The 8,381-nt window shown below is 50.8% G+C and overlaps 1 long non-coding RNA gene across 1 annotated transcript in view; it reads right to left on the bottom strand.

Annotated features, from left to right (window-relative positions):
* Window positions 1–355: 355 nt before the first annotated feature.
* The window catches only part of LOC113459859 (uncharacterized), a 64,846-nt gene continuing 56,820 nt past the window's right edge, over window positions 356–8,381 (bottom strand). The window contains exons 7-8 of the long non-coding RNA XR_012583546.1: window positions 4,266–4,358; window positions 356–3,834 (exon numbers count right to left, since the gene is read on the bottom strand). This is a non-coding gene — a long non-coding RNA (uncharacterized LOC113459859). The remainder of the gene's footprint in view (window positions 3,835–4,265; window positions 4,359–8,381) is intronic.

Below are 8,381 nucleotides of genomic sequence, written 5' to 3'. Positions count from 1 at the left end.
AAATACTTCTCCTGGAAGGATATACATTTGCATCTAGGGCTGAAGGTCTCATAGAGTAGCTTTTAAAGGGAAAAAGCTGTGCTGAGCCCATCCAGCTCTCCCTCCTCTGGTCTATCTCATCGCAGCACTTGGGTGTTTCCCTTTTTCCCCATGCAAAAGAGGAATAAAGTATTATGGAGAGATTCATCCCAGTCGTGCCCACAGTTTGCAAAGGTGCACAAAGCAGGGGTGTCCTGAGCCTGCCCTCCCCCAGCACTGCTCTGCCTTTGCCTTGCCCTGCAGAAACCACCTGGGAGCAATGGATGCACTCCCAAAGTCCTGCTTCTGCACTGCCTCCAATCCCAGAACACAGAAGAGAATCCCAGGATGGTTTGGGTGGGAAGGGACCTCAAAGCCCACCCAGTGCCACCCCTGCCATGGCAGGGACACCTCCCACTGTCCCAGGCTGCTCCCAGCCCTGTCCAGCCTGGCCTTGGGCACTGCCAGGGATCCAGGGGCAGCCCCAGCTGCTCTGGGCACCCTGTGCCAGGGCCTGCCCACCCTCACAGGGAACAATTCCTGATTCCCAATATCCCATCCATCCCTGCCCTCTGGCACTGGGAGCCATTCCCTGTGTCCTGTCCATCCATCCCTTGTCCAAAGTCTCTCTGCAGTTCCCCTGGAGCTCCTTCAGGCCCTGCAAGGTCACAATTCAGTCACCCCAAAGCTTCTCCTGTCCAGGTGAGCATTCCCAGCTGTGCCAGCCTTTCCTCCCAGCAGAGCTGCTCCATCCTTCTGCCCATCCTGGAGCCTCCTCTGGGCTCCTCCAGCAGCTCCAGCTCCTGCCTGTGCTGGGCCAGGGCTGGGGCAGCTCTGCAGGTGGGGGCTCACCTGGGCAAGGGGCACAATCCCCCTCCTCAATCTGCTGCCCACTCTGGTTTTGATCTCATCACATGAAGAAATCAGGACTGACTGACACCACTCCAATGGAGGCCATTCCTCAGTGCTGCTGCTGCCAAGGACGTGCTCAAGGTCTGGCAGTGACTTGGGCTCCCCCACTCTGGCTGTTCATTGTCTCAAGGCAAACACTCCTCCAGTACAGCAGCTCTGCAGCACTCAGAACCTTTGGCTGGCTGGCTCCTCAGCCTGTCTGGGCAAAGTGATTCCTCCTGCAGTCATTCCTGCAGTCATGCCTCCTCACTCCCCAGCACTTCAAAGGCCAACGGAACATCAGAGGGACACACTGCAGTGCTTTGTTTTCCTCTCTCCTTAACTGCTTTTTTAGCATTTTAAAACACAAAGCGCTCATGAAAGGTTGTAAAATTCCTCATAAAGTTGACTGTGCCACAGGATTATGGAATACCTCTTGGAACAATGGATAAAAGCTAATCTTGGATCTGTCACCAGAAAACACTAATATATTTCAAAAAGCTATTAGCCCTTAAACCAAAAGTAACACAGAATTTGATTTTGGGCAACAGGCTATAAACCACTGAAATTGTTTGGCAGCTCTGCATTGAAAGCAGGTGGAAAAAGCTCTAAGAGCCCTGGCATTTATTTTATTCAGCTATTTAAGGCATATTTTACATAGATTCCAAAACATGTGCATGAAAACTAACTAAGTAAGAATACTTGAAAACAACAGTGGATCAGTTGATTTACCACACGTTTTCAGGAAGCAGAACAACATTTGCTATGTTATGCAAGAAGTAAGTGAAAGGGTGTAAATATTACAGATGAAAAATAATAAACCATCAATAGCCTTTACAATTTTTACACCATCATATCTTTAAGGAGCTTTAGAGCCATCAGCTCTGACCATAACGTTCAGATGAGCAATATCCATTTGCTGGATGGAAACAGTAAAGCTCAGCCATTAATCCTGAATGTCCTGGTCAGTTCTGAAGGGCTTTGAGACAGGAATGGCCAGGATGACCAAGGGTGGTGGGACAGGGAGGAAATATTTGGGGAATGCAGAGGGGAAATAGAGTTTGAGATTGCAGTATGGAAAGCTAAAGCCTAAGTGTGAACATATGTGAACCCTGGTCTTTATAATATGTGGTCTTGTCTTTGGTCTTGTGATTCACAGAACCCCAGGCTGGCCCAGGCTGGGCGGGGCCCAGAGGGTCCCTGCTGGCACCTCCGTGCTGAGGCAGGGCCATCCCAGAGCACAGGGCACAGCATTGTGTGCACAGGGCTCTGCAGGATCCCCAGTGCTGAGGGAGACTCCAGCCCCTCCCTGGGCAGCCTGCTCAGGGCTGGGCACTGCCCAGGGCACAAGTTGTGCCTCCTGGGCAGGGGCAGTGCTGGGCTCAGGCCCTGCCCGTGGCTCTGGTGCCACTGCTGGGCCTGGAGCAGAGCCTGGGCCCTGCTCTGCCCCTCCCTGCACACAGGGACAGCCAGGCCTGAGGGCCCCTCTCAGCTGGGGCTCCTCTCCAGCCTGAGCAGCCGCAGCTCCCTCAGCCTTTGCTGGGCACAGAGATGCTCCAGGCCCTCCTCATCCTCACAGCCTGAGCTGGCCCCGCTGCAGGAGCTGCTGTCCCTGCTGTGCTGAGGATCCAGAGCTGCACACAGCACCCAGAGCTGCCCCCAGGGCTGGGAAGGCCACAAATGAGTGGGATGCTGGTCATGAAACAAAAAGGAGGACAAAGGTGCATTTTCTGGGAAAAATAAAAAGACATGGCAAGATCAGGCAGATACAAAAAGGCTTCAGATGAAAAGTGCAGGAGTTACCTTCTCACAGAGCAGAGATACTTTTGTCAAGTACTTTGAGAGAGGTGATCTTTAAGCTCTTCAAAGCCTCAAAGGAAGGGAAAACATGAGCAGCACTAAGGTGAGCAGTTTCAGGCATGTGTCTGAGTGCTGGGGCTGGAAATGGTTGAAGAATCCCAGCAGCACAGCCAGGACTGTGCACCAGCAGTGAGGCCATTCCAGTGTGTGTCTGTTTGGGGCCTGCACAGTGGATTTGCATTTTGTACAGAGAAATTACTACAGAAAGGCTAATTCTCAATAGAAAGGTATTTTTAGTATTTCTTTGGGAAATAACCTACAGGACATGAAATAGTTTTTTCCTTTAAAAGATACACTCATCTCAGAGCCTCTTAAGGAAGGGAGGTATCAGAATAATTAACCAGAGCATTGCTTCTCTTGTGTTCCTGCTTTGGCAAAAGCTGAGGCACACAATAAATTATCAGCACAGTGGTGCCTCTGATCAGAACACATTCAGGTCTGAGAGAAGGGAACGGAGCTGGGGAGGGTCTGGAGCCCCAGGAGCAGCTGAGGGAGCTGGGCAGGGGCTCAGCCTGGAGCAAAGGAGGCTCAGGGGCCCTTGTGGCTCTGCACAGCTCCTGCCAGGAGGGCACAGCCGGGGGGGTTGGGCTGTGCTCCAGGGAACAGGGACAGGAGCAGAGGGAACGGCCTCAGGCTGGGCCAGGGCAGCTCAGGGGGGACAGCAGCAGGAATTTCCCCATGGAAAGGGGGCTCAGCACTGGCACAGCTGCCCAGGGAGGTTTGGAGTGCCCATCCCTGGAGGTGGCACCCAGAGCTCTGTGCTGGGCCAGTCACAGGTTGGACTTGCTGATCCTGGAGTTTTTTCCCCATCCTTAATGATTCTGGAATTGTGATTCACACGAGGCTTTGGTGTTTTCTTTCTGTCAATTAGACAGACATATCTATGAGAAAGCAGTGAATTCTACAATTTTCTCAAACCCATGCTGCAGTAATAAGGAAATTATGCCTCCAGACTCCTTTCATTCACAGGACTGAAAGCAGCACAGAGCTGACTCATTCCATGGGGCTCCACCAGCAATCTAAAAATTTCCTACAGGAAGTTCTTGAGGTACAGAGGAGACAGTTCTGTGGGGGGAAAAAGGGAAAAAGAAAGGTTGTTATGACCCACAGAGGTGATAGGAAATAAAGAGACACAAAACTCCCAAACACATCCCACCAGCAGCTTTCCAAACTGCTTTGCTCTCCCTGGGAAATGTTCCTCCATTTCCAGAAATCCCCCTGAACATTCACAGGGTTTGGAGATGCTGTTCACAACCCCCAGGGCAAATCCCAGCAGCTCCAGCAGCACAGCTCACAGAGGGTGTTTCTGTTCTACCTGCTCAGTGCCCTGGTGCTCAGACACAGGACACACCAAGGATTCTTTGGCATAATTCATAATTCTGGCCATCTCCACCTCTGACACTGCATTCTCTGGAGAGGGGAAGGGTGGCTGAAGGCAGGAAAAGGCTCCTGGAGAGCAGGGTGAACATGGCACAGCTCTGAGCACTCACACTCACCTGACTGGGGGAAGAAACCTCCTTTCCAATTGAACATTTGGCATCTTGCACAGGGAAATGCCACAGATGGATTCTTTCCTTCTTGTACCTAAACTGCATGAAGTAAAAACTGAATAGGTCACTTTGAAATGATAGATATGCGTATACATTAAATAAAAATAAAACAATGAGAAAAGCCCTGAGCTCAGTTTAGCCACTGAGCTGCCTGTGGTGGTTCAGTGTGGATGGAGGAGGAACCAGGGCTCACTGGCTCAGGACTGCATCCAGCACAGAGCTCTCACTGCCCAGGACTGGCAGCCACTCTGGGGCCACACAGAAATTATTCTGTGTCTGCCTGGAGACCTCTTGAGATAACTGAAATTAAGGACTTCAGGCCTGAAGCTTCCCAGTTACAGCTGCCAGTTGAAATCAGAATATTCTGAGAGAAAAGGGATCCCCAGGGATCACCCAGTCCAGCCCTGGCCCTGCCCAGACACCCCAACAATCCCAGCCTGGGCATCCCTGGAGCTCCTGGAGCTCTGGCAGCCTCGGGGCTGTGCCCATTCCCTGGGCAGTGCCCAGGACAGCCCTGGGGAAGTCAGTGATGCTGCTCATTTAGAGAAAATGTGCCTGACCAGGAAATGCTGGGAGAACTGGGATCTCAAAACTTGAGTTTTGGAATAAAGCTTTAGACCAGGGTTGGGGCAAGTTACTCAGATGGACAATTCAGTGAATAAAACATCATTTATTGGATTTAATTCTCACATTTACTTCTTACATTTTACTTCTTTAGTGTGGAGGATCTCAGTAGTGCACTGGGGACCTGGAGGCACATTGGAGCCTGTTACCCACCCTTGTGCAAATGGCCAGGGCAATACCTACCTCTGACTCAAACCCTTTTAAGCCCATATTTTTATTTTCACTACAGTGGCTCCCTGAGCTGGATCACTGCAGTGGCCAGTACAAACCTGTGAGCTGCCTTGCTGTTTATTCACTTCCATCTTGGCTTATGAGATCATTTATGATAAACAACTACAAGGTCTCAACATTAATTTGGACTACAAGTCTACCAGGGAACAAAATAAATTTTGACAGATACAAGCAATGACCCAAAAAGGGTTAATTGTAATTATGTTAATGTTTAATAAATGGTTATTCAAGTCCTACAATAATAACCTGATAGTCCTCCTTATAAAAATGACAATTCTCTACCTCATAATAACTAATTATATTTAAGCTATTCATGGCCATAATTTATCAATTATCCAGCTACTAGATTTCATATTAAAACATACTCCTAATGCAAAACAGCTTTCTGGAAAAATTCTGAGTGAGCAATCAAATGGCCACTCATGGGAAGCACAGCCTCTGTACATGGAATGGGGGTCTCAGGGGCGTCTGCAAATCACTGCAGAAAGAGTAGAATATTTCTGTATATTTGATTCTGCTGCCACTGCCTGAATCTCTCCTTTTTGATGCAGGGGTGCTGGAGAGGATCTGTTTTTCAGTTCTGCCTTGGGTGGGATAATGAAGGGTCTTTGAGCAGCATTAGCAGCAGGAAGGTTTACTGGCAGAGCTTCCAGCTTCTCTTGTAGGTGTAGCTTTAATCACTGGGGACTGTGCTCAGGCTGTTGATGTGGCATTTCTGAAGAAAAAGAGCTTTTGCTGCTCCTTTAAAGAGCTGCCAGGACTTGCAGGATGATTATATCATATATATATTTATGTGTGTATATATAAGTATTCTGTTTAGAAAGAACATCTAGGTCATGTTTTCCATACTGATCTCCCTTCAATCTGCATCATCAAGGGCACTTTCAGAGAAGCAAGAGCCTTCTGAAGGATCTCTGCTGCTGCTGCTGCTGATTCCCCAGGCTGCAGTTTAACCCTCACTTGTGTTTGGGGTTTGACTGGGGATGGAGAGGCTGCAGGTGACTGATGGAGCCAATTCCAGCTGCCTCCAGACCCAGTGCAGGTCAAGGCCCAGCCCAGCAGGGACTGTGGCAGCACCTCTGGGGTAACTGAGATAAGAATGGAGGGAAAAAAACCCCAAACTGCCCCCTGCAGCTGGAGAAGGGAGAAGTGAGGATGTCTGAGAGAATGAACTCTGCAGGGACCAACGGCAGGGCTGAAGTTGCTCCAGGTGCTGGAGCTGAGGTTCCTCAAAGATGCCAGGGTGCAGCCCCTGGAGAGACACCTGAGGGCACAGGGAGCAGAGATCCCCCTGCAGGGCCTGGAGCAGCCCAGGGCAGAGCAGGGGGCGCTGAGGAGGCTCTGAGCCCATGGGAGCCCCTGCTGGAGCAGGGTCCTGGCAGGGCTGGGCATCCATGGAGAGAGAGAGGAGCCCACAGGGAACAGGTTTGTGCAAGGAGCCCATGGGAGAGAGGGACCTCAGTGGGGCAGCTCCTGAGGGACTGAGCCCATGGGAAATGGGATCCCTAAAACAGCTCCTGAGGGACTGAGCCCATGGGAAATGGGATCCCTAAAACAGCTCCTGAGGGACTGAGCCCATGGGAAATGGGATCCCTAAAACAGCTCCTGAGGGACTGAGCCCATGGATAAAGGGACCCACACTGGGCAGTTCCTGCAGAACTCTCCCCTGGGAGGGACCCCAGGCTGGGGCAGGGCAGAGGATGAGGAGCCCAAGGCCTCTGGAGGAAGGAGCAGCAGGGACAATGTGTGATGGGCTGACCACAGCCCCATTCCCATCACCCTGAGCCTCTGGGGAGGAGGGAGAACAGATGAGGAGTGAAGATGAGCCTGGGAAGAAAGGAGGGGTTTGGAGAAGGTGTTTTGAGATTTGGGTTTATTTCTCAGTTTGCTCCTGTGATGTGATGTGTTTGATAAATGGAACTGGCTTCCCCCAGCTGAGTGTGTTTGCCCATGGCAGCAGCTGGTGAGGGATCCCTCCCTGCCCTGATCCCTTTCCCTGTGTCCTGTGAGCCCTGCCCAGCTGAGCAGGCACTGACAGAGGGGCTGGGTGGGCCCAGGGTGACCCCAGCACAGCAGAGGGATCTTTTTTCACCTCCCCAGAACTAAACAACAGCATCAGCTTACTCAGGGGAGGAGTGGAATTTCATGGGAAGGCAAGAACAGCCCTGAAAGACAAACAAACAAAATATTTCATAAGGTGCCATTAATAAATGACAGATCAAAGAGATATTTTTCCATATGCTTCCATATGGACCCTCAATGAAAACCTGACTGGGCTGTGCAGTTGCTGGGCACAGGGAATGCTCAGAGGGAGTGCTGGAGGCTGGGGATGTACCATCCCTCACTTCAGCACAACCCTGGCTATAAAACCCAGCACTTTTATGGTGCATTAGATATAAGATACCCATGAACACAGCAAAAGCCATCACCCTCCACCCAGGATCTGCAGTTTGGTTATGGACTATCATTTGACATCTTTATTTACAACTCCAAGCTAGTGCTTTACCTGCTAAAGCCTATTTATATCCCTGGAACAGATCTCCAAGTAGCTGTTAGCGTGCATCTGAGCAGAATAGCAAAGCCTGGCCCTGGCTGAGTGCTAAGCCAGCATTCCCTGGTGGATCAGCTGTAACTGAGGTGCTCTACAAATGCAGCTGCAGCCTCAGCCCTCCCAGCCCTGCCCCACGGGCTCAGGGATCCCCATTCCAGCCCCTGCTCTGCTCTGGGGCTGCACTTTGTGCTCCTGAGCATGCAGCACAAGGGACAGGGACCTTCCTGCCCAGAGCTGACCCTGCCCTGAGCTCTGCTGCCAAACACACCCTGATGTTCACACCATCACCCAGCCTTGCCAGTGCCAAGGTGTTCTCTGGACACCACAAATTAAAGGATTAACATCCAGATCTAAGGAATAACCTGGACAAACCAGAAAGGATTAAATCTGGATGAGTGGCTTTTCCCCACCACAGCCTCCTTGGAAAGCTCTGGTGGACTCTGGTGGAGGTCAAGACAGTTTTCCAGCTGGATTTTTCCAGACCGTGCTCCATTATATTGTCACTATTTTCTCTATTATCTCTTTACCCTGTAAATATGGTTTCCACATGGCTCAAAGAACAACTACCAGAAGCCCTCCCTTTTCTCATCTGTGCTCACCAGATGGATTTGGAGAAGAATGGCTGAGCCCAGCTCTGTCAGCAGCTCCCAGGGTGG

This window comes from Zonotrichia albicollis, chromosome 22 (assembly GCF_047830755.1).
Source record: "Zonotrichia albicollis isolate bZonAlb1 chromosome 22, bZonAlb1.hap1, whole genome shotgun sequence".
Lineage (NCBI taxonomy): Eukaryota > Metazoa > Chordata > Aves > Passeriformes > Passerellidae > Zonotrichia > Zonotrichia albicollis.
The sequence above is the reverse complement of the archived record's forward strand: the minus strand, read 5'-3'. Positions and strand labels throughout refer to the sequence as shown.